We start from the raw sequence: 26,653 nt of genomic DNA, 5'->3' as shown, positions 1-26,653 counted from the left end.
GGACCTATCCACGTTAATATCAAATGTGGCAAGACGTGTTAAAATCTGACACTTTGTCTATAATGGTGGATTTCCTATGGAAGGTGTGGTGTTGCTGCACAGAGATTTGTTTGGGAAGTGCTTTAAGATTTGTAGATGAAAGTTATGTATGAAATGTACAAAGTGTTAGACTGTCAAAGGGGTATGTTTTTTTTATCTAAGATTAGAAAGAAATAATTGGCTGCTTCCCAAAATGTGTGTTTAGTTTTCAAGAACCATAGTGTACTGTGTACCAGCAGGGCTCCCTAAGAATTGGGTTTGGATACATGGCTGCCAGCAGCGCCTTTTTCTTCAAGGAAAAGGTGATTTTAGGTATCGGCACCTAATTGTACAAAACCAGTCTGATGCTCAATCTGACAGCACAGCTGTTGCAGTTTGTTTCTGAGGCAGGAGCTTGGGAGAGTGAGTTGGGAAAGGCATTGAGGAGGTGGGAGGATGATTTTCACACTCTGTGCAAGTAGTGTAAGCTCTTTGTTTAATCTAATATTCTGAAATCTGACATGGATAACTATCCAGGGGAGATATTCAAAGACTGTAACTAAGAAGTTTTTATGTGAGGAGAGGATAACTCACTGAAACACTGCAGGAAGGGTAGCTGTAAAAAATTTTCCACATCTTTTTTTCAATGTTTTTTATATTCAGTTTAACCTCATGTTGTACTGAATCACCTTCATTTTCTCTGTCTGATATAAAATGCATTAGTGGGTTATGGCAAATACTCAAGTCTATCAAGGGGATCATTTGCTATTTTTCTTTAAACTACCAGTAACGGTGTTCTGCAGCTGTGGCATACTACCTTGCAGTGATGCAGAGAACGAGTGTCAGGCTTGTCAGGTATTTTGTGTGCATTAATTAAACTTCACAATACCCTTCTGAGGCAGTATCTGACTGACTTTAGGCAGTGCTCTGTGAGTATTTATATGCTAATTAGTGCAGCTGTTTATGACTGTAAGAATGGTGCTGGGTAAAATCATGGAAGCTAGCCCCATCACATATCATATACCCTTCTCCCAATGTCTCAATGCTATGACAACAGGAATGCCAAAAATAGAAATCAGGAATCTTAACTCCTGGGAGAGTGAATTCATCACTGGGCAGTGTTTCCACCCTTAGGACTTTCTTCTGTGTGTGTACTTTAACCTGACTTCTTTCTACCTTTGTTGCAGAGAAACAGCCTGGCCCTAGATCAACATCTAAGTGAAAGGTAACTGCAGCCATAAATCTCTTCCATAGGGGGTTGGCACTGTCTTTCTTCAAGTTAGATATAGTAGGAATCATACTGAACTGCTTCTTGCCATGTAGTTGGTAGCGCATGAAAATTGACAACATTCGGGCACTTTTTTAATAGAATGCCCTTACTGATGTGCAAGGCAAGCCAGTAGTTAACCAAAACACAGCCACTGTTTTTTGTTTTTTCTCCTATGCCTGTTCCATGACCCTCTTTTTCAAATAGATGTTCAAGGCTAAAATTCTCGTTCTTTAGAGAGCCTGCACAACTCCACTCTAATATTGGTGGGTCTATCATGTCAGGTCTAATACAGATTTTTTTCCTACTGTGTTATAAATACAGCAAAACTATGAAACATGATCACCAAAGGACTATTCAAGCAGATTTCTTTACCACTGGAGCTTACAGTCTGTCGCTGACAGCTGGGTAATCATGTAAGGTCAGGAGTAATCCACCACTTTGCATTCTGGCACTGTAGACCCTTTCTAAATACGGTAACTAGCTGCAGAGGTGGGTTCTGTTCGGATCTCCCTCACGGCATACACAATGTGATGAGAAAAGTGGCTAACGAAAGTTTAGTTTCTTATTTCAAGAGGGGTTGCCCAGTTCCTATTGTTAAATAGCCAGCTGCTCACTGTTTTGCTGCAACAGCGTTATCCAAAATAACATATTGACCACAAATACTGTTCAGTAACAGAAAAAATAGTTGATACCATACTGCTGTGTGTAAGGGCTGGAACTCATACAGGGTCTTTCACAGATGTCCGCTGGCTTCTGGGATGGGATGTGTCCCACGACTGAATTTATTTCCTTTGTCTGCTTCTGTATTCTGAACTGTGATATTCTATTTTTTTTAATTGTTGGATTGTTTTTTTAATTGGTGTGGAGGTACCACCTCAAGGGAATCCCTAGGGTAATTTTCTCCCATTTATGCAGCATTTTCTGCTGGAAGGATAATCTGGTCCCTACTTAGTACAAGGCAATCTTTAGTAATTTATGCATATGTCTTGACTGCAGAAAATAGATTACATTGTGAATATTTTTGAAAAAGCATGGAGGATCACTTACTGAAATGAACAGTAATCTTTCTGTTGACTTAACAGTTAAAATTGTTTGGTGTATTTGTGCAGTTGTTTTCAATGATTTGGACAGGACTGATCACAGGAGTATGACAAAGATTTGACAGCAAGAAAGTAGGGTTAATTAGAAACTGTATAGTCCTGCAGTGACCCTAGAGATCGCTGAAGTAAGCGGGTCTTGTGTTAGACGTGATACTGGTTTCTTGGCTCCAAAGCAGTGGTACCCTGTAGCATGGATAACATTGTTGTTAAATGGCCTTCTCCAGAAGGTGTCATTCACTGAGGTAAAGCAGCTTTTTTGTTTCTGTTTTGGAACAGAATAAACATGGAGATACTCCCTCTCCTATTTACTCATGAGTCAATGTGAGAGATTTTGGCCCTGGGCTATTAATGATCATAGTTTTAATGACAATGTTTTTGTACAGTGTCTATAGTTGTAATTCTTCTCATGGAGATTGTTTTTTTTTTTATTACTTTCTGTACTATACAGCGTTATTTAGCATACTTTAAAATTGTTTTGCCCAATTTTTGACAAATTTCTTCTGTTATTTTGCAGTACAAGAGTGTTGTACATCAGGGATGAATGGTAAATACTGTTTAGTCCTGTCCCTAGCTTTTCTTTCTAATCCTTTATCTTCATATCAAGGAAGAATTCAACTATTGATGTTTTTATTCCCCTTTATTCAGTGAAGATATAATTTGAAATGTAACAGTGAACTACAGAGTGCCAGAAAAGTCTAATAAGATAATAAATTACCTTAAAACCTAGACAACTTTCTGGTACTTATTCTTGGTTCAGGACCATGCAATTTCACAGCTGCTCACTTAAGTCAATGTCCTCTCAGATGTTCTCCCACAGCTGTTACAGTTGGTCAGTTTTGGCCAATGTACTATTTGGTGTAAACAGGAGTATCAGAATCTAGTTTCAAAATAATTTATCTGTTCTGATCTTTTAAATGAAATACCAGTAGTTTCAGGTGTGTTTTTAAGTAATAACTACAGTGTATTTATACTGTCTTTGAATTCATATAATCCAATGGCAGATGATTAAAAAGATGATAGATAACTTAATCCTGCTTTGGCACAGCAATGAATTGTTCCTGGTGTCATATTTTCCATTGTTTTGCCTAATACACTTTCTGGTGACTTGAAAGACAGATTGCCCATAATTTCTTCTTTCTCTCTAGGTAAGATTCAGGCTCTTACATGAGTTTTAGTAAGAGGGTCATTCTTTGTTGCAATAAGTAGTTCATCAATGTAGAATGACATTTGCCAAATTGATCAAGATGAATTTTATGTATTTCATGTAGTAATGGAACAGTGTATAAGCCTTAATGGCTAGATGGTGAAATTGGAAGAGAAGGCATATGAGCCCTTGACTTACAAGAGTCTGAACAGGTAGAGACATTGCTTCTTCAATGTTAGCTATGTAGTCATGTGACTGTCTCTTTGCCAAGGAGAGCACAACCAGTCAAGTGGGTAAGTACGCTACAGGTTATTTTAACTAACAGAGTTTATAAAGGGAAAAGCTGCACTTTGCTGGAAGACTACTGCTTCCTCAAGTCGGCAAGACTTCCTAACTCGAGCTCTCACTGCTTACCCCTTTTATAGATTAACAGAGTCTTTTCAGGTGGTTTATTAAGTGATTGTTTTTAGGCCTCAGCACTAAACATGGGGTTTTGCATTCCAGTCTCCAGGGAAAATTCAGTGGTGAGTAGGTTGTCAGACGTGAGAAGCTGTTGTTTCAGTCCCTTAGTTAGGGAAGTGGCAGTGTTCCATAACTATAATTACGAAACTCCTTGTAATCTAGAGGGAGAGGCTGATCTCATGTAGTATGAGTCCTTTTCCTTTTTATAACTCTTAATCTACTTGGAAAAAAACAGGCAGTCCAGCCTAGTCATTTAAATTCTTCTTAATCCAGCTAAAACTTTTCCTTCCTCCTCAATTCTGCTGTCCACCACACTTAATTCCTCAACTAAAACTTTAATTATATTTAAAAGATTACTTTTATGATGTTTCCTTTACTTTTCCCCAAATTACACTTAATCTCTTCCAGAAATAATTGTCAGTGGGAAAGTGCTTCAAGTGAGCTCCTTCTCCAAGTGGAAAGTTTTTGTACTCTCTTTGCTTATTTAATAGCGCAAAGCATACTGAAGTATAAAGCTTGAGCCTCTGGAGCGTCTATTGTCACTTTACTCAGCTGATGGAAGTGATTACTGAAGTACGTACAATCCAGCATTTATCCCTTGATTAGCAGATCCATCCACTGAATTTTGTTCTTCCTGTCCCTGTGGAACTGAAGCTGCTTGCCCAGCGTTCTGATTCTGGCCAGATAACTATCTCTGCATGATTAAAAAAAGAAAAATAAAAAAGGCAAACGGTTTATGTGTAGTTTTGAAAAGAAGTATTAGATGTTCATTCCCATTTGGTCTTATCTTTAAGGAATTGTGCTGACAAAAGCACTTTGCTTATGAAACAAGAAGAATGGAAGGGAGAAGGGAAGGTGAAATAAACAGGACTGAGGCATGTGCATGTGGCTTGGCAAATTGAGCAAGGGGAGGAGGTGGAGTCAGAGTTCCCAACTTCCCAGCTGATTTGTTTGCTCTCTGAGACAAAGTACCTTTGCTTTTCAGTGTGTGTGTCTGCAAGAAGGTTGTGTTAGCTGGTTTAATAAAGGGTTCTACAGGTTATTTGTAAAACTTTGGGAACTGTGAATGAAAAGTTGTATGTAGGTAGGTGCAGATGTAGAAATGAATGCAGACAAGCACCTCAGCCTAGTGCAATTACAGAGCACATCATTACTGCCCTATGGAAAGGACTGGAAGAAACCTGCTGGGATCTGCTAAGTAATTCCTCAAGTCTTTTTAGACATTTACTGTATATTGTTTTGGCTTGGCAGCAAACATGGGTGTGATATTCATCTTAGTGCATTAGAAGAGCACTGGAGGGAGGGGGAAGTATGGGGAGAAAAGTTTTTTTTTGTTGAGGTTTTTTATTTTTTTTGTACTCTTACCCTGTCACTGCAGTCAAAATTCATTCTTTCTCTCTTCTAAAGCCCTAGATATTTACTCACTGTTAAGCCACTGGCATTTTAAAATGGAAGATTTTTCAGTAGCCAAGGATTAGGTCCTGAGGGGAAATAAATGGCGTTTTCAGACATGCTTTTCATTGAAGACAGAATACCGGGTAGATGGATGGCTGATCAGTTTCAGGATGGCACTTTTTAGATTATAGCAGCTCTTCTCTGAACACTTGCTTCTCCTACTACTCCTACCAATTACATTTGCACAGCACTCAATTTTTAAACCATTTAATGACACTGTCTTAAAAACTATTCAAGTTAGTGATCTACCAGAAATAACACCAGCCTGCTTTTCCACAGCACTATAGGCTTCATTCCCCTTGCTTTGTATCTTCTGCATATTTTTTCTTTTATTTTTTTCCTTCTCTTTCCTCAGTTTCAGCTGTCCTTGTGACAGTGTTGTTCAGATGGAGTAGAAAGCAAGAAGGAAAATAATTCCCTTAATGCATTTTTGCTGCACAATTGAGAGAAGCCTATGTGTCAGCAGGGAGGCAGGCAAGAGGCAACAGATGGCGTGAAGGGAGAGCTAAGAAGCCATGAAGAGACAAGGGAGCAGTATTTCTCAAAGAAAGATAAATAATGTTTTCAAAGCAATATGCAGGGGAAGGAAGACAACTGGGGGACCTAAGGCAAAGTTGGTGAGAGCTTGAAAGTGGACAAAACACCAGTCTTCCCAGACAGAGCATTCTTTCTGGTGAGTGGCCCATGGTGAGCTGCTGCCTACTGGGGATGAACCTTTGGCTTATCCACACTGAGCTAAAAGACCCAGGTTTCTAGATCAAGACATACAAACATCTCAACTGCTTTGATTCATGTTTCTTCCTGGATGTTCAGGATGGAGCCACAACTTATCCTATGCCATTAGGCCATGCTGCAAGGGAGAATCATAGAATCAGAAAATCATTTAGATTGGAAAAGACCTTTGAGATCATCAAGTCCAACCGTTAACCCAGGACTTCCAAGTCCATTGCTTAAACCATGTCCCTGCGTGCTGTGACGCTGCAGCTGGGAACTGTTTATCTTACCTAGCCAGTGTGGCTGCATCAGTATTAATAAAATAAATGTGGCTGGCGTGCCCTGAGCACAGCAAGCTACATGTAGCTTGTCCTTATATAAGTAAACTCTTTTAGCTTCCGGAAGGTAGCCACCTGTAAACTGCTTGCTTGGGGTTCTATCTGCATGTTGCTAACTCCCAAAGAGTGCCTAAGCATTGTCAAAAGTTAGCCAGTAACTGTTTGAATGATTTAGCACCATTGATTAATTTCCAGTGCCCAGGGTGCAACAGGTTGGCCTTCTCCGAAGGGTCTGGAAAGTTGGAAAGCTGATGTTACAACGATAACGTAAGGTCAGGTCAGACACAGGCAGTGAGGAAGCACAGTGAGACATGTTGATCTTGACAGTGCCACTATGGTGTTTTGGGTTGACTTTACCATGTCTTCAGGAACTAAGAGAATGCTTTGAACAAGTTTTTCTTTTGAATGTCTGCAGTTTGTTTGAGCCTGGGGAGCTCAGTTGGCAAAGTGGACAGGGGCAGGTTGCAAGCAGTCTTCAACAAAACTGCTTAAATTTTTCAGACCTCTCTGTACAAGGAAAACAAGATTCTTGGGGCTTTATTCCATGAGGACCAGCCATAAAACAACACTTAAAAGATGCACTTTCCTGTTGACTGCACAAGGAATTGCACTTGCCAATGCCATTATATGAATGTGATCCTAATGCCTGTTTGCAGTAGCGCTGTGAGCAAACTTATACCATGGTTTATTTCTAACTAATTAGAGTCTTATTTAGGAATGAGTAATTTGTACACAAGAATGAATTATTTATTTTAAACCACAGAGACAGGCATTTCATACTGAGGTCTGCTGCCTCTGTAGTGCAACTTGTTATCCCAAAAATGATCTGGGGTTTCTTCTCTCTGAATCCAAGCATCTGTGACGTTAATGTTACTGCATTTTGTAATTGGTACTTGATAGTTTAAGTGGATAATCAGCTAAGACATAAATGCAGCTTACCAGGAAACAGTTGAGAATTTAGGATAATAAGACTGATTAGACACTGTGTTATGCCAGTTTCATGCTAAGATAACTCTACTGAGTTCAAGTTGTACAAATAATGCTTGTAAAATACACAGTGGTCAAGCAGACCCCCTTCACATAGGCTTGGCTGCTTGTCTTTGAATAGTCACAGTCTAAATGGTAGTAACATCCTATTAGTGAGAAAGATTAAATGCTCCTCAAGCGTAGGATTCTAGACATTGCTTCCCTGAGATCTTTACAACTTCCTTAATAAAGATGTTAAAAAACTAGTTAATAATATCCCGTAGCAGTCATAATTTCAAATATTTTTCTCCTGTTATCTAGGCTTAATCTTGTAGACTAAAACATGAAAGGAGAAGAGAAGCATCTTGTTCAGCATTACATAAACCTGGTGGGTTTTAGCATTCATTGGAATCGTGGTTTGCTGCTAAAGCAGATGTTAATGCTCTGCAGAGGAGGTAACTGCATGCATTCTTCTGGCGGGCAAGCCCAGGACAGAGCTTGTGATTTGTTCAGGCCCTTAATTCAGGGCCCAAGCAGTGGAACCATGTGGTTCATTCGAGTTGTTTGGGGGAAAGGTGAACAAGTAAAGCTTATAATTACCTTCACCTTGCAGGCTTAAGTCTTCGTGGGGACCAATAGTCTCTGGCACAAAAGGTAACAGCCTTATTCTGGGTATCAGAGGGAGGTGAGACAGACCCTCATGTGGGTGACATCGCTGCTGGATATAGTTTCTCATGGTGTTATTTGTAGTACAGGAAGACCGCCCTTGTGTCCCAAGGGCTCATTCTGCTCTGTTTCACATGCTATGGGGATGGAGAGCAAATGGAGAGTTCACTGATGATACTTTTTTTTTTTTCTTCTAGTGTGTGCAGTGCTTTTCTGATACCAGAAAGTACTTCAACTAAGCAGATTGACCTGTCACTGTCTTGTGGTGGTCTGGGACTCACATAACCTGAATTGTTTGGATTCGTTTGTCAGATTCCTCTGTACTTTCTAGGCTCGTGAAATCCACACACTGAGCGGTTAATGCTGTCTCCAAAAGTGCTGGCTAATTCCCTGAGTGCCTGTTTGGCATGCCTTTGACAACTTGAATGTCATAGGAACAGCAGCTGGAGCTCTATGTTCAGTGGCCATGCAATGGCTGGTCGGGATGTGTTAGACATATGCTGTGTGTTCAGGGCTATTTAAAGGCTTAATTTACACAAGCCATGCAGCTTAACTGAAGCTAGTGATTGTCGATCTACACTCATTACTCTGCCATGCTTCAGCACAGTAAACTATTCATCATATTCCATGTTTATTCTTCCTCCCAAAAGTTAACTGCAGGAGGGAATACTAGAACAGCCTCCATAACTGGTTAGAATGGAAAGAATGAATTTATTTCCTCCATGGAGGAAAATGCAGGCAGAACTTGCCTGTTCTAGGCTCTGTCTGGCAAAAACTGGCTGGCCAGTCTGTCTGGTTCATAGCTCTGAGCCACAGCACAGTGTTCTCTTACCCAGGGAAGTAATTGGATAGTGGGCTTTTCTAGGATTATTAAGGTACGGGGGGAAAAATACTGTTTAGGAAACAGGATGTCAGTGAAAGAATCACTTTTTAAAGCAATCCAGTGGAATGAATGCTTTTTGAAATAACATTACCAAACTTCTTTAGCTATTGTCTATATATTGGGTTATTATTTTATCTTTTTACAATAGACTTTTTCCTGTAATGGTACTTTTTTTCTGTACAGTGAGCATCATTTCACTGTGTTGTGGTTGGGGGGGTTTTTTGTGTGTCCAAGCATATAAAATTTCACTTTTTTGCTTTCTTTGAACTTAATAGCTATATTTTGTGGTTCTTAAGATGAGATTTTTTTTTTTAATACTTTGGTTGTAGAAATATGGTAAAAGTCCTGGCTCCCATTTGAATTTTTGTTTTGATGTCAAAGTAATTTCTGTGAAGGAATAGCTCTGGTCTCTTTCAGAGTTTTGCCACTGAGAACACGGCTGAACTGATTTGAGTAATATCTGGTAAAATTGGCATCATCCTTAACCCATGGAAAAACACACTTCACATCCTTGGGTTGCTTGCTAATAACAGCACAATACAACTTCCATCAAGGTTAGAAGATCCTGGAAAGTTTCCTAATAATTACCTAATTGTAACTGTGTCAGTGGATCTGAGTCAGGAAGACGGAGATAGTGATTTCTGTCCATTTTTGGGGGTACCAACTGTACATCTGCCTGACCTGTCAAGATGCTATTGCTGCCTAGGCTATACGTTAAATTTCTAATAGACAATTTTTTTCCTTTTCCCCCCACATCTCTTGTATTTATTCACTTACCAAGCCTCCAGCAAGATTAATCTGTTCGAAGAGCAACTGAAAGCTGACTGTAATTCAGCCATGTCCTCACACAGCATTTTTCCAAGGAGAAGTGGAATATCTGACTATGACAGTCATAGCCCAGCTGCTAATCTTAAACCTGACTGAAGCTGTGAACAACTCAATTGTAAAATTTAAATAATGGAGACCTGAAATGTTTTTATTGTAAGCAGAGAAATAGACACACATTGAATATGGCCCTGCCCCTGTTAACTGGCGTAGACCACTAGGAAATGTCGTATTTCATGGTGCAGTTAAAAACCCAACAGCCCTATCGCAGAATAGTTGCCACATTTATATTGTAACAGTGTTTTATGATGTCCATTGATGACCCTTGCTACCCATATAAAATGTGTTTTCTTCCAGCAACTGTATTATCAAACTGACATCACCCACCCTTCCCCCTCTTTTCCTACTCCACATCCAAAGTAGCTTTTCACAGTAAATTGATCCAGGAATTTCACCTATTTGGGCATTTAAAAAAAAAAAAAAAGTAGTATGCTAAAACTGTAAGATGAAATGATAACATTTCTTATAGCTCCTTTCACACAAGAGCATGTGGCACAGAACACTTTATTGGAAAGAAATGTCAAATCCAAGTGCTTACATAGCAAGAAGAACTAAGCCAGCTTGCACTAAAGACCATAGAGGCTGTTTTGTAAGATTTAGGAATGATCTCAGCTTTGGTAATAAACTGAAGACAAATCACTTGAAAAATTTGGGCCTTTGCCTTGTTTTTTCAGAGGAAATATACTAAGCTTATGGTTAAATAGCCATTTCCGGTATGGTTAAGTTCAGAGAATCCAAATTGGCAGCAGTCAATAGGATAGGACTTTTTGGATTATTTTGGCACCTTTTATGTCCTAGTTCTAGCAAAGTTGGAAATACTGTGTGAATACAGTGTCCCTTTGGGGGGGGGGGTGGGGGGGTGGGAAGTAGCTTATTTGCAGGCTGGTGGAAATGGAGAGATCTAGAAGTGGCTTAAAATGAAAACCACAATAAATTGTTTGGATTGAGGTTGGTGCCTGAGGAAAGCTTGCTCTGAATGCTGGACTACTTATTACTCTGTATTAGAAATGTCCCAGTTATTAAAAATGTGCATTAGCTAGTAGATTTTGAGGAAAAAATATATAAGACTGAATTTGTTTAGGGATGTCGGTTGAAGGTGCATTGCATCTTGGGATAGGCAGTTATTTGGAGAAACTGAGAAGGCTAGATAATCTTTCTAGCTAGATAGGCGACCAGTTTCTCTAGGAAAAAACAACTGACTGAATTCTTCCCTTTCAAAGTAGTTAATGTTTTTTCAAGGTCTCTTCCTCAACTTTTACAAGCAAAACATAAACAATGAGGGATCAATCTTCAGTGCATTTGCTTCATGTCAGCCAGTAAGAAGTAGCATGCCTCTCAATGGGTACCTAGGCCTTACTGCATGTGAGTCGTGGCCTGGACAAGCGCAGCAGTTCTGCACATTTCTAGTGATATTGAACATACTGCACTTTGGTATATTTAATCCACAGGGCAGGTCTTGTACAGTTGATCAGGATGCCTACAGTTTTCAAATGCATTTTAGATATGAGCTAGTCCTCTCTGACCATGGCTGTTCAGTGTCCAAAAATTCCCGACAAAGAATCGTATCTTTCTTGTTTTCTTTGTCTGTATGCTCTTCAAACAGTAAAAAAAGGACATAAAGAAGAAAACAGAGTAGCCCTAATTGATGTCATCTGTTATGATAGGCTTTGATTTCAAAGTGAGGCAGATAATATTGAGGCTTCTGAGGCCCTCAGCTGCAAGGAATTACACAGTCACGTTGGCTGCACACTGTCCCATTGCTTGTCCTCCCCCATGGGGTCTGCAGTTCATAAATAGATCATGTTCTCCCTTGCCGACTTCAGTGGGTTCACTTGGAAAGCTGAAGATTAAAAAACAGAGATGGAAAGTAGAATAAGTGTTCTCACCTGCTTTGTCTGAGGAAAGGCAAGTTGTTTACCGACCTTTTCTTGCTTTAATGATCTCTGTGTTCCACCTCTTATTCCGGGAAGCTCTGCTTACCTGTTTTTACCCATGACTAGAGAGCATTATCCTGGACACTTGGATGACAAAGAATTGTTTATTTACCACCTAAGCAGCTGCAGTGTTGTAGCACAGCCTTTGAGGATGAGAACACATGATGGACACTAATTGGAAGGCTTAGACAACTGAGCAGTGCCTGCCTTGAATTATAACCTTGTGCTGTGCTCTACTCAAGATCTGTAAGATCAAGGCAGAAAACCTCACTGAGAGCTAGGATAGAGTTTCAGAGACTGCAAAAAATCTGTTGGAAGTCCTTTATATGTCTCACTCAGGGGTGAGTGGTAGACGTGCCTCTCGATTGCTTCTGCGTGAAGAAGAGGAACAAGTTTTCATGTGCTGTTGGGGAATTCTAAGCTGTGTGGTGTTAGTTTGGCATACGTTGCAAATCTTTGTGAATTTGGGGGAGCTAAGCCTTGAGACCTGAACAGGCTGATTTTGCTATACGTGAGGTTCTGCAGAGACTGCTTTGTAGGTTGTTTTTTATATAGCTGTGAACTTTACATGCCACGGTACGTAGACTGATGCGCAAAATGTAAACCAAATACCAAAAGTATGGACAGAGAAAATTATCTTACCAAGAGGTGTAAAAAAGGGAACACCTTAGTGGCTAGCAGCTTAGTGACAAGATCCGTCAAATGATTTCTTTTCCTCTTTGGAGCTTTTCTGGAGCTGCAAGACTGTGAGTTGGGTGTCAGGGATAGGAACCGAGCATCAATTTTAGTGGAACATTCATGACAGCAATGATTGTCGCATGAAGAGAGGTGGTGATGAGGAGGCAACAGCTTGATGGTGAATTACCTTGTCATTCTCCTAAGAATGCATCATCTAAGATAGGGGGGGCTAGAAGAAATGCTACTTGTATATCGCAAGACGTTTATGTTGTAAGGACTAATGCAGTGATGTTTGCCACTTTCCTTTGCATTGCTGCCTGACAGCCATACTGTTCTCAGGAGCAGTATGCCAGCTTGCAGCAAAGAAAGAGTTGCAGGTTCTTGGTCACTTTTGGTGGTTTCATCAGTAGACCCCAGTTCAGTGACAAGATCCTGTGTTTTCTGTGTGTCCCCTCGAAAGGAGTCATTGCCCCTACCCTCTGTTTTCTTTATAGACATACAGCAGTATGTGATGAATCAGGAATTCAGGCTGTTGTCCTGTGCCAAAAATCTGTTCAATATTTTCATAATGCAGCTAGAGTGATTTTAGGCATGTGTTTCTTTTCTTTAACATGCTTGCAAGTCATGTTTATGCTTTAAAGAGCACATTGTTCAGTGTAATGCTTGGCCATCTTTGTGATAACCCATTCCAAATGAGGTGTTGGTTTGTGTCTAAAGACTGGAAACTTTATAGTCTTGGTCCTTCACAGAGACACAGTCAATATAGCAACCCACTTGGTACAAAAAGTATAAGGCTAGATGTAAGGGAAGAGTTCTTTGCTTGGCTTGTTGCTCCTTGGGCACAGGAGCCCAAAGAGAGAGAACCTGCATCAAACCAGAGCGTAAATGGCTGTGTGGCTTTTCAAATGCAGAGTGATGATGCAGAAGGCATCAAAGGCAAAGTGCAAAGCAATACAGGAAGCCTAATTGTCAGCCCAGGAAAATGCTGTGGAGGAAAATCACATACACACAAAATAGATATTTTGTGGCATACCTCATATACTTCTGCACCCACTTTTTCTAGGAGTAAGGCTTAAGACATTTTGATAACAGGGCTGATGTTATTTTGATGCACTGATTTTTACATAGACATTTTTACATAGCTGCATTTAGTGCTGGTTGCTCATGTAGACAGACATGCTTTTAGCATGAGGTATTCCCTTGCAGGACTGTTTTGCAGATGTATTATATACATCTCTTATCATATAAAAAAAGGTATCTTTTTAAAAATTATGCAGGTTTTTAACCCATGTATGTGAAATGCAGGTCTCTCTTTCATGGAAGTTCCAGAATTAGAGGCTCACGTGTTCCTGTACAATAAAAAGCCCTTCATTGCTATGTGTGTTTCATCTCAGTAGGAAATGTTGACCTAAAGCCCTGCTTGTGTTTCTCCTTGTATATTCTGGCAGCAGAGTAGTTGTTGTTGCTGCTGTATGAGTAACAAAGGCTTCCTATTACCATCTGTCATGCCATACTTAAAATTTTCAAGATCCAACCACAGCCCTCCTGGTGTGATTGACTTCAAATCATGATTGACATTAATAGCTATTTTTAAAAGTCAAAAAACCAGGCTTTGTTTCTGACAAGGGGAGCATATTTGATTGATACTGAACTCATTACAATAATTTAGTCAAGTCCAGGACTCCTGGTGGGGTGACATTTATGACAGCTTTGTTTATGCATGCGCACTTAGAACTGCATTCTGGCTGCGGTGGGCTTGTTCTGATGCTTTGAATTTAGTGCCGTGTTTTGGGGGTCTAAGAAGGAAGGAGAAGCAAAGAGGCACCTGTAGAGAAGGTAAACAATGTTTTTAGACAGTTGCCCTTTTACAGAGTGGGGGAACAAAAATGAGTTATCTCTAATGCATTGACTTCAGCCAGTTTTTTGTTTGCGTAGATGGATATACTTTCCTTTAAGCGGTGGCATGCTGGAAGTGGAGTGCCTAGGGAGTTGAGATGTTTTCTGCCTGTTGAAAATATCAAAAATGCTTTGCAAACCTACCAAATCCCCTGCCATTGCAACAGGGTCATTACATGCTTGGGAAAAGCAGACTTTTCAATTAGCCTTACTTCTGTTATTCATGCCTAGTTGCTTTTTATTTAATATACAGTAAGTAGTTATGAGAGATACAGCCGAAAAGTTTTGATTCAACTTTGAAGCCAAGATAGAAATAAAATACTTTTACAAAAAAAAAAAAAGGCAAATAGACTTGTGTGAACTAAGTTGGCAGAAGTAAATATTGCAGTAGCTTTAGTTGCATTGATTACAAGAAAAAGAAGGGACAGCTGGGAATGAAGTCCAGAGGATGACAGCTGTGGCCTTAAAAATCAATGTATTAGAATAAATTGGGTAGAACACTGGCTGTAGTTGAAAAGCATGTTCTGTTAAGAAAATTTTTAGAAGTAGGTATTGCACTTCAGGACTTCGCTCTTCTGTTCAGTAGTTTTCCTCCTGTGCGTTTTTAATAATTTTGAACAAACTAAATGAATTTTTGAAGGTATGGAGGTTTTTTGTGGCAAGATTCTAGACTCAATTCAATACACAATTCACAGGACAATTTTAAGGTTAAATGACTACAAAGTGGCGTCTAAGTCTGCCACCAAAACTGGCCCTACTACTTCTGTGCAATATTAAGGAGATTTTTTTGATGATTAATAGCCTGTTTCTGGTCCTTACAGTAAAGTTTTTAACAGGTTCCCTTCTAGCACTCTGCCTCGTTTATACAAGGTTGTGAGTTTGAAGGGCTGGACTGACACCAAAGTAAAACAGAGCTCTCATCTCTGCTATGTGAGACTTGGAATAAATAATAAGTGGTAAGGACTGGATGAGCTCAGAAATTCTGCATGAATGAATAACAGGATAAAAATCAAGTTTGTGCAGAGTCAGAGGCAATTTGTCATAATTTTTAATGAAACACCTTACAAAGATGTAAGTTTATGGAATAGTTTGTGAAAACAGCAAGCTATGGAAGGCATGAGTTCTCATAGGGCTATATACCAGCATGATACATGAATAGAATTGACTATATCTGGTTGTACCCGATGCAACTTCTAAAATAAAGCAAGACTTTAAAGAGGCATTTGTAGTTAGAGCCCTCTGTCAAACAATGGGACGGAACATACTCATCCTGCAGTGTCTGGGAGCACCTCCTAGTATCTAGCTGACACAAACACTACAGGCTTTCTGGCAAAAGTCTGCTCACTGCTACAATAAAACAAACTCAAATTTGCGTAAGTGTGTTGGATTGCTGTGCCTACAAGCAGATAGCATAGCCCTCAGGATGCACAGCCAAGCTATTGTTTGTGTATGTAAAAGAGGGTTTTGTTCTGGTAACCAATGCATGGACACTTCTCTAGGTACTTTTTGAACATATTTGTGAAAACTTGATTTTTTCATTGGTAGCCTCATGGACTGAGACTATATTTTCATTTCTATTAAAACTAGACATGACTTGATTTTTCATGAATGTCACTGAAGGAAGAATGTAACCTATGTTCAGGCCCATTAAACTGTGTCTTGTTTGTTCTTCTAGACTGTGGTGGTTTGTTTTGTGTTGTAGGGTTTTTTTTTAAAAAAATTTAAAGTGGTTCTTGGCAGGAATCTGAAATTTCTTCTGAAGCAGTCTTCCTTTTTTGAGCTGACTTAGCAAAGTGCCCAGCTGGTTTATAGCATTCATGCTCTGAATGCAGGTTTGAAATGCAAAGAAGGCGTCTGTTTTAATACCACTGGCCAGGAACAGTGAAGGCAGTGTAATTCTTCTCACTTTTCATGTAATTCAGTGCTCCTGGTTCTTGGGGAGTGAGTGCTGGAAGAAGAGTCTTCAGTTGGGAAACTATGTATTAGCCTTTGACTAGTTTTGATTTCAGATCCATGACCAGGTGAGATGCCTCACCAGGATGTAATGATAGGATCGTATTTTGAAGGAAAAAAAGTAAAGATGGAAATAGGTGGGGCAAAAACTTTTTAGCATTTTTGTGCATAATACAGACTATTTTTTTCCAAGTACATGAGTGAATGTTTTCTATAAAATCTGTAATGACTATTATGTATTCTTTTTATGATCTACGTATTAAAGAGCTTAAAAGTAAGGTATTGTAAGACAGATAATTTTGGTCAAAGTTGGCTTTAATTTGAAAAAGAAAACCCAAAACAAAAAACCCTAAATAAAAGATATGAGACAGTGTTATCCTCTCTATCTGTGAGGCTTGTGTAATTTTATCTACAAGTAAAACAGAGTTCAGTTACTAGTTGAAGGTTTCCCACTGAAGAACACGCCCATGCCCAGTATGAGCAGACTTGTGGTGGCAGCACAGTGGTCACGGAGCTGACAGTCTGCAGATCTCTGGGTACCACTGGGATACTTCTAAATATTCTACAACAGTCAAAGTCAAGTAAGTTTACTGTCAGGAGGCTTAAATTTGTTTGAGACTCAGTCTCACCTCCATTAGAAAATACCTGGGGAGAGGTGGGGTGGGGCAGGAGGTGTGTCTGCAAATGAAGAAAGACTGCAGATCACTAGGCTACACAGTTATGTATGTTTATAACAAGGAGTTAATCTAATCCAGATTAAAAGTTCTCAAGGTGAGTTATTCTAATAATTGGATTAATGTATATAATGGAAAATAAAATGCTTTTCTTCTCATTTCTTCAGGTGAAGAACACTTAAGCATCAGGTATGATTTGTGGGGCAAAAACCCCACCAGATTGCTCATGAGAGCTCTCCTACATGAATGATTGATCTTTTTTGAACTATTTTAGCAAACAGACCAAATGCTTTTATGGTCAGCCATCAGCTAAGAAGGCTTTTAAATGTGTTATTTAGATATCAAACTACCTTGGCACAAAACTTATCTTCCAGCAATGACTTTCTAAGTAGATTGTGCTCCAGAGAGAAATCAAAGTATCTATCTGCTGTAAGTGTGATTTATGCTTCCAGTGTTGTGCATAACTTCAACAATAAAATTTGCATACTCAATTCTAGTTACAAGTTAAGCTTTTTAATCATTTTAGTTACTTTTGCTTAAGTGATGTGTGAAATGGTTAACATAGCCCCATCCATTTAAACTTGGTCTAGCTGCTATAATACGGACACTTTCTCAAACAATTTCTATGCAATTGAGGTGAGTTTCATGCATAAATTTATATTTAGATGTTAAATGCTTACTTTTGTCTGGAGATTGAGGTGATCACATGTAAAAATATTTGTAGACTGTTTCCTTAAGTGAATCTTTGTTTATAAACTGTAAGGCTAGACTAAAAACTACTAATAGGCTAGATTTTTATTTTTATTTTTTTAAGGAGATACCAGAATGTGGAATGATCTATTGTTTTACTTTGGTTTCAATGCATTTGAGATACTTGTAATTTTTTAGTATATGCATATTAAAATTCTAGAGTGTTTAATTGGTTTATTTTATATTCCTGTTTGGTCTGAATGAAGAATACTTGTGAGCTCTGGCTTTTCTTAATTCCCTTTTAAAGAAACAGTTTACTATACAAGGCTAGCCTTGTATATGATAGGATCGTATTTTGAAGGAAAAAAAATAAAGATGGAAATAGGTGGGGCAAAAACTTTTAAGCATTTTTGTGCATAATACAGACTATTTTTTTCCAAGTACATGAGTGAATGTTTTCTATAACATTAGACTCCGTACCTTGCATATATGAGGAACTCAGAGCACCTGAAGGATTTTTGCAAGTTATCCTATGTCTTCATTCAATTAGAGAAAGAGCTTGTGGTGAGGAGGGGACTTTGCAATTGCTACAGATCTCTGTTAATCATCCATGTGGCTGTGTCTTACTCTGCTCACTGAAGATCTTTTTCTTAGCCCTGGTCAGCATGGGGAAAGTAGTGTCTTCAACATCTCTTCCTTTTGCATACATTCTTGTAATGTTACAAGATAGTATACTTCTGAGGATGATAGATGGCAGAGGATTCCAAACACATCCTCATGAAGTAAAATCTTCCACTTCAAATTGTCACTAAAGACTCTCCACTGAGCGAGAAGCGCTCCAGAAATAGCTGTTCCAGGAGAATTGCCTTTTACATATTAATCACCAACCAAGTACAAAGTCATAGGATCATATAAATTGTGTTTAGAAGAGGTCTCTGAAGGTCACGTGGTCTAGCGTCCAGCTCAAAAGGGGCTACTGCCAAAGGTTAACTGTGGTTTTGCTTTGCTGAGTCTTGCAAACCTCCAAAAGGTGGAGATTCTGCAACTTCTCTGGGCAAAGTAGCATTCCAGCATGGTGATTTTGCTGTTGTGCAGGAGTTTCAGCACCCAGTTCTAGGCAGAAGGAGGTATTTATCACTTAAACTGTAAGACCTACACTGTAAGTCAAAACACTTGCCATAATTAGGTGTGGTGAAGGGAAAGTGAACGTAAAGGGGTAATTCCATGCTGGTTTCCTTTAATCACTTTAAAACTCAACAGAGGAATTTGAAAATCAATTATACAGATACAACTCCAGGTCAGCACAGCTCTTTTGGAAACAGCAGAATTTTTTCTTGTTTTGCTGATCATGTAATGAAGAATGTGAACAAATTGGATCTTAGGCAATGTTTTATCAGCAAAACAGTTATGGATTTGTGGTTAACGGTGTATCGACCATACATTTTAGCACAGTTAGCAGTTTTATCCTTTAATCTGCTTGTAAACCCTTTTTGCTGGCTTGTAAGATAGACTTTCTCAAAATAGGTAGACTGTAGAGGGGTTGTGTGTAATGTTATACTGAGGTGAGCACCTCTTGTGGTTAATATGATGCTACTTCTTCGTAGTAGGACTATGAAAACATTTTGATAAATAATGTAGGTATTGATTTAAATAAAAAGGAAGGACAAAACCAGAGTCAAGAGTAGATCAAGCTGGACTGAACTAGATACCATAGTTCAAATGTATACTAAAAAGCTGGAGTAAACGCAAAAAAATCTGTGTTGGGGAAAGACGTGTACTCAACACTATGGCTTTCAGAAGTAGTTCCTGATTTCTGCTGGAAATAAGACTGTGTACACAGAAATAACAGCAATAGAGTTTCTTTGAATTACACTGTTGTTTTTGTTGTGTGTAGAAACTCATCAAGATTCTTTCAAACTAATTTCCACTGAACATTTTGTGCACCTTTTGCAAACAAATTTGCCATTGTCCTTTAATTTAAGAACAAGCAGTTGTTTTAAGTTGCAACTCTTAATTATGGAATACACCTTTAAATTTACAGTATTTGTAACAACAATACAGCATCTAGTTCTTGGGAATTTGCCCACTTGAGAGAGACATGCCTGAGAGCAGGTCTTGCTTTTGTGTACCACTTCCCCAGTGAGCCCTGCAGTATAGGTGTGCTTATCCAGAGATGGACTTCTCCGTGCTGCAGTTGAGTTTGCAGGTTGCCGAGAGCATTAAGCAGTTTGAAATGTGTCCTTACATTTTGACAGCAGTGAGTTCCTGCCCTTCCAGGGCTGGCTGATAACAAAGTTACTGTGTAGAAATGCATAGAGGACAAATGAAATGCTTCTGAAAAGCTACATTGTGACAAGCAGTATGGAGGAATAAAATATTTCCCGGGCTTTCATTTGTGCTGCATTAGGTGAAGTGGATGAGAAATGGTTTCTTTGTTCAGTCAAGATTTTTGTTATGAGGCAGCTAGGTCGCCAGGCTTGGCTTATGGTGAAAATGGGAAGGGAATATTGCTGAACCTTCATTGCTAGCCAAAAGCAGGAGTGAACAAAAAGCAGTTCATTCACAACTGAGAAACATGAAATGGCACAGAACATCAGCTTTCATTTTTTATGAGAAAACCTAAAGCTTTTTTTGTTCTCATTATGAATACTCATTGTACTTGATTGTATGTACAGTCATAGATATTTCAGGTCTCAAAGCTGTATTGGTACCATTAGCAGTGGCCCTTCCTTGCAATCCACGCCAACTCTGTAGTACTTACATCCCTTTATTACATTAAAATATAATGATCTAGAAGTCTGTGTTTCTTTCCATGTCTTTCCTTCCTCTGTTGGGTTAAATGCGTTACATCTTTGCAAGAAATGAGTCGATACAAATGGCTGAAACTCTTGAAATGTACATCATGTTTTTTTTCAGTTAAAGGGGTTTTGGGATGACAACACTTAAGGTCTATTATGTAGTTAAGAATCCTAACCTGCCCCTAAGGTAGGTAAGTAATATTCTCTCTATTTACAGCTAGTTAAACTTCAGTGAAAAGATAAAGCAGCTTGTCAAAAACAACACAGCATCAGTGCCAGAGAGGAGGCTGGGACCCCAAAGTTCCTAATGTCCATTGGAACGTATTTTTGAATGACTGGGCTTCTGTGTCCTGACAGCATAATATGCCCAAATGATTTGCATGTAGCCACACAAGTGAACAAGAATGCTGTTTTCTGTATTTTTTGACTTTCCTCATCCCAGTCATATGCTGTTCATTTAACCAGTACCATTTACTCATACTTTTGGTAGCCCATTGTGTATTTTTTTTCAGGTTTTCTGAGTTCTGTGTCACTGATACACTGAGAAAGTCATACATTGCTAACAAAAGAGCAGGAGTCGACTTCAATAAATGTCTTCTTTAGCCTTTTTCTTCATTGAGTGCAGATCTCTCTGCACCATGTGCCAAAGACTAGTTGATTGCTTGGTACAGTAAATCAAACCTGTGATGGAATAGGTAATGAAATTCTTCAAAGCTTTGAAATAGTAATTTGCTTTCCTGGGGTAGGGCTCCTTTTCAGTATGTTTGTCTACCCCTTTTCAGATTGTCCCCATTGATCATTGTGCAATGCTTTGTTTCCTTTTCTCTTTTACTGTTTAAAAGTTACTTTGTTTTCTGCAAACAAGGCAAAATATTTTGTGCCTAAAAAGCAGTGTGGAGTATTACCTCTCTGTGTTCAGAAAAAATATGGGAACAAAACTGAACTACTACGTGTACAAAACTTTAAAAAGTAAAAATACTGTGTATATGTGAGCACATAAATACACGTGCAGATAGAAGTAAAGTCACATACCCATGCACACTTTTCCTCAGTCGCTCTAGAAGCATCTTGTTCACAATTGTGTTTATGAACATATTGACACATGTACATCGACACTATTTTTTTTGCTTGTATCAGAGAGGGAAAAAAATAGTGTGAGATGAGGTTGACATTGTATGATAGGCCCAGGAAGAAAGGGGTACGTGTTTTATGTGTTGAATGCTGGCAAAACAAAAGGCCCTTCTAGCTTGTAGTTTTTCCAAACTCTGAGTTGGAGCTGCAGGGATTAAGTCCCTACAGCACTCTGACAAGAAAAAGGGGGGAACAGACATCCCAGACACTGGTAAACACATCAGAATACCTTTATCCAGAACTATTAAAATCACTTGGAGTTTGGTATGGGGAAATCATCCAGCTGTTTGTGTAGGTGCTGTTGGACAGCAGCTTGACATCAGTTCGTGTTTAGGACAAGGTGATTGAAAGTAGTGTATTGCCCACAAGGACAGGTAGCTTGAATCCTTGATATAATGCATTGTGTCTGGCCGGTGAAGACAGGACAATTAGAGAGATGTGATCCTTGATGTGACTTTGCTTCTGACATTAAAGATTGAGTATGTAGCATTGCTGTTGGTCCAGACAACTCATGACTCACGCTGGTTGAACTCTGCTAGCTAGTTTGCATGATATAGCAGAAGGTGAAGCTTTTTATCTCCCACCTGTTCAGGAGACCTGCACTCTTTTACACAGACCCAAGAACAGGATAAATCTTCCAGGGATGTAAGTGAAATTCTTCTGCCTCTCTCCCTTCTGATTACATGGTCAAAGTCACAGCTCAATCATCTCTTAGCAGTGTATTGTGAGAATGATTCAATGCTAAAAGTTAAAAAAATCCGTAGTTCAGTGTCACTCTTGTGACATCTGCTGCCCATCTGATGCTGTATTCAGTGGCTTGTACAGCGAAATTCTGGTCTTATACACACAGAAAATAAATCACTTTTCACTAAGCTGAGCAATCTCTGGAGTGGGAGATAGGAGACTTGAAAGAGCATGTCATAGTTTCATCAGAGTATCACTTTGAAACTGAGAGAGGATGTCTACAGACTGGCAGAATGTTGTTTCTCAGTGAGAAATTAACAGCTGGTCATGATCTTCCAAAAGTATCTTAGGGTTTTTTCAGCCTGGTACCTGACTTTTGCACCTCCTCTAAAAATGGCACCTCCAGCCCTTGGTAACACACTCGCTTGTCTGCTCAGTTCTGACTCTGAGGTGAGACTGCCATCTATTGAATCCCTGTCTCCCACAAAATTTAGCTTTCCATTCAAATACTGACCAATTCCAGTCCTGCTTTGTTTATGAGATGTGACAAGATTGGAGTCCTCTCTGGCATGCCCACAGGCTAAGTCACCTTGCAAGCAGCCGTTAAAGTGTCAGAAAGCAACAGCTGAGCAAGGTGTCATACCTTGCTGCACTGATTCCTTTTACCCTGAAAGCAGCCATTACAGATGCATTCTAGAGTTTGGTTGTCAGATACCGTTTTCTAGGGCTTGTCAGCTTCGGTAGGATGCAGCTGTCCTACATCAAAAAGAATTTCAGGCACTTGATAATAGAAAAAGACAAGAATAACTTTCAGAAAATATCAAATTGGGACATGATTAAGAAGGAAGAAAAAAACTTCCATTCAGCTCATTGATTCCTCTCGATGGTTTCTTTCTGCTTTCATTTATATGCAGGAATATTATCTAGTATAATAAGTTTCATACCCTGCACAGTAGTAGTAGGAATTTTTAAAAGCACTGGTAGTATGCAATTTTCAGGTGCCTCCTCCCTAGACACTACTTCACCTTAATAGTTTGATAATGTGGAAATCCCATAAGCACAACACTTGTCACTTATTCTTTTGTGTTTCAAGATGTGTTTTGTGATTAAGAGCCTGCTCCAAGACCCGTGGAGATCCTCTGCTGAACACAGTGGACTTCAAATCTGACTCCCTCATTTAAAGAATTAAAATGGCTACAACCCAAGTTCATCTGAACCCATGTGGCTTAAAGTTCTTTCCTGGATGCCAGTGCAGCAGAGCTATAGCAATTTACCTAAGCAAAGTTGAGAAGCCTTGAACGCCATTGCTAAAGTGTTCGTTCTTATGTTCCGGGGATTTCTCTTACAAAGTGAAGAAGCGCATGTGCTGACAGGTGGTGAGGCAGCTGGCCAGCTGTAGAGACACAAGGATCACTGCTAACCTAATGCCTGGTAAGTGTTTTCAGGCATTCCCTCTCCATGAACTGAGCAAGCCAAAGATGCCTAGTTGAAAGCCTCATTTCACTTGACATTTTTGCATATCTGTCTAGAGGACCTCAGGTCTCTTGGGCTCCTTCACTGTGAAGCTTTCCTTCTTTAGTGGTTTTCCTTGGAATATCTATTGCGCATAATCATTTTCAATGCTATCATCTCTTTCAACCAAGTTCCTAAATATGCAGTACAGGGTGTGGAGCTAAGCACTGATGACATCTAAGCTTAAGTTGTGGATCCCCAGAATGTTAAAGGCAACGAAGTGGGAGCCCTTAATGCTAATGCATGCAGCTATACCAACTGAGAAATAAAGAAATCACAGCTCCAGTTCTCCTTCTTTGCTCTCCCAGGAACTGACGGAAGTTATTGTGAGCACTCAGTTCCAAGGTGTGGTATATTTCCCTTCAGTGATAAGCTTGTGCTTGCAGATACTTCCCTTTCGATTTAGAAAGCATAATGCTTTCCTGTTCAGGCACCGCAGATGAGATGGCCCGTCACCATCAGAAGGCAATGGGAAAAGGAAGGAGCAAAAGTTAACATAAATCTTATGCTAGCTTGGCATTGCCTGGATATTGGGAATCTGCTGTCCCCTGCTTACTTTCTACAGCATGAAGAGCAGAGGCTTCATCTTGTTCTGCACACGCTAGTCAGTTCAGGCGCTTAACATGAAGCTCTATGAGCAATGAACTCCTAGTGGAGACTGAAATGCTCAGCCATTGTAATGTGTGATATAAAAGATGGAAATGTCTTTATCCCTGTTAAGGAGGTAAATTGAACAGACACAGAAAAGGGAACAGAAAGGTTTGGAGTGGACAGAGCAAATGATACATTTTGCCACAAAAGAATATCAGCACATGCTGGCTGAACATGCTGCTTAAAGGAGTGCGCTAAGGCACATGAATGTTGTCTGTGGACACGTGTGCTCCTGTGTTCTTTGTGGTGGTGTTCTTGTTACCTGCTTTTCTCGCCATGCACAAGCAAATGTGGGCTTCACCCAGCCTAATCCTGCACAGTGGTCCCATATAAGGACTTTCAGCACAACAAAAGTATTTGCGTAATAACCTCTGTCTGAGCTGTGCCTTGGGTAGGGGATAGGGTTGACAGAAAATGGCATCAGAACTGAAATATGCTTTTCTTCCTTGCCAGATCTCTGTTTTCTCTGTTTGCCGGTCATCCTTGGGGTTTTTCATTCAGACATCAATAAACTTGTCCCCAGGTGCCACACACCCAGGCAGTGATGACCGACCAAGAGCTCGTTGTGTATTGCAAATGGCAGTATCTTGTCCATAGCTTGACTTCTAAGTCTAAGGGAGATCTGATTTCCCTGAGCACATTGTGGAAAAAAATGGAGGGTATAGTTGGACATCTACAAAAATAAATTTCCCCACTTTGTGTATGAAATATTAGTCAGGAAAAACAAATAACTAGTTTAAGAATGTGGCTTATTCCTCCTGGAGCACGTATGAATACAGATCATCGTTTGTTTGTGCTGGACAAAAAATTTACATAACTTTAATAGGGCTTTCTATTAGTTTGTGACAAAGAACAAAATGTCAGTATATTCATCATTCCAAACCCATTAGAGCTGTCATCTTTGGAAATGATTGATAAAATGCTGTGATTCAGACTTGCACATTTTATCCCTTACCACAACCACTGCTTCTTGTATGAGGCAGAGCATTCTCGCTAATTTCTCATCAGGGATAACTAATTGGCCAATTAAATCATAGGCCATGATATCTTGTAGAGTGGAGTTAAATCAGTGATAGTCTAGCTCTGAACAATTTGAATCTTAATGTAGGATAAATTAAGCTTTCTCCTTTGCACTTGCCTTCATATGAAGTTCTCTGGTTTGAATAATGAAAAATCTGAATTTGTCAGTCAGGTAGGGTTTTAGATCCCTTTATTCTCACAAATGTGTTGCTGGTCTGGGCTCCAGTTCTACGTTTGGTTCTGAAAAGGTATTACCAGCTTGGTTGTTAAAATAATACCTTCCTTGTTTATGGCTATATCCTGACATCTTGATAGCAGGAAGAGTTTTGTTAGTACAAGGACTGCAGGACTTGATTTTGGAGCTTTCACAGATTACCTTCCCCCAGTAATCTCTGCTTCTCAGTGGTCATAGTTGCACTAATGTTAGTCTTCCAGTACTGTCTAGAGGTTTTGAGCTGCATCAGAGGCCCACTGTATCATAGATGCTGTATAAACCCATAGTGGGGAAAAGTCCCAACCCTTGCAGAGACTGCAAAATAAGCAGGTAAGACGATGGGTAGCAAAAAGGAAATGTTATCTCTCTTTTTCAGATGGGGTATCACTATTCACATGGGATAACAGAACAGTAATGCTGTTTTCAGAAGTGTGGAGAAGTAAAGCATTTTGCCAAATGTCAAAAAGAAAGTTTCTGTCAGAGTAGGGATTGAGCTTAGGTTTCTTGCGTCCTGATACACTATGATAAAAATACAATCATCCTCCTTTGTGATTTCTAAACAAAATTCAAGCATACCTCTGATTGGCTGGAAACTAAGTAGCATTCTTTTGGTAGATTAGAGAAAGTATTGTGTGGAGTGGGTAAGGTGCAAAAAGTAAACAGATATAATGAAAATAAATTAGCTCACCTTTTTCCCCCTCTTAATAAATTACGGATATCTTAGCAACACCGCTAAAAATCTAAGAGTTGCTTCTACTTTGACGCAGAGCACCACCTCATACTTTTTAGCACTCAAGGGTAGCCTGGATGCTTGGATAAGTAGGAAAAAAACAGGTAAAGTGTGTGTTTGAGTGCCAGTAACACAAGTTGTGTATGTGACCTAGGTTTGGTGCTTACACTCCTGGGTCACATTCCTG

General features: G+C 39.4%; 1 protein-coding gene across 3 annotated transcripts in view; it reads left to right on the top strand.

Annotated features, from left to right (window-relative positions):
- The window catches only part of TMEM108 (transmembrane protein 108), a 167,257-nt gene that overhangs the window by 16,871 nt on the left and 123,733 nt on the right, over positions 1-26,653 (top strand). Inside the window, exon 2 of one of the 3 annotated variants that reach the window (XM_040589991.1) lies at positions 1,206-1,243. The exons of the other annotated variants lie outside the window; for them this stretch is intronic. The gene's annotated coding sequence lies outside the window, so the exon portion shown is untranslated. The remainder of the gene's footprint in view (positions 1-1,205; positions 1,244-26,653) is intronic. 3 annotated transcript variants of the gene reach the window in all.

This window comes from Falco naumanni, chromosome 4, assembly GCF_017639655.2.
Source record: "Falco naumanni isolate bFalNau1 chromosome 4, bFalNau1.pat, whole genome shotgun sequence".
Lineage (NCBI taxonomy): Eukaryota > Metazoa > Chordata > Aves > Falconiformes > Falconidae > Falco > Falco naumanni.
The sequence above is the reverse complement of the archived record's forward strand: the minus strand, read 5'-3'. Positions and strand labels throughout refer to the sequence as shown.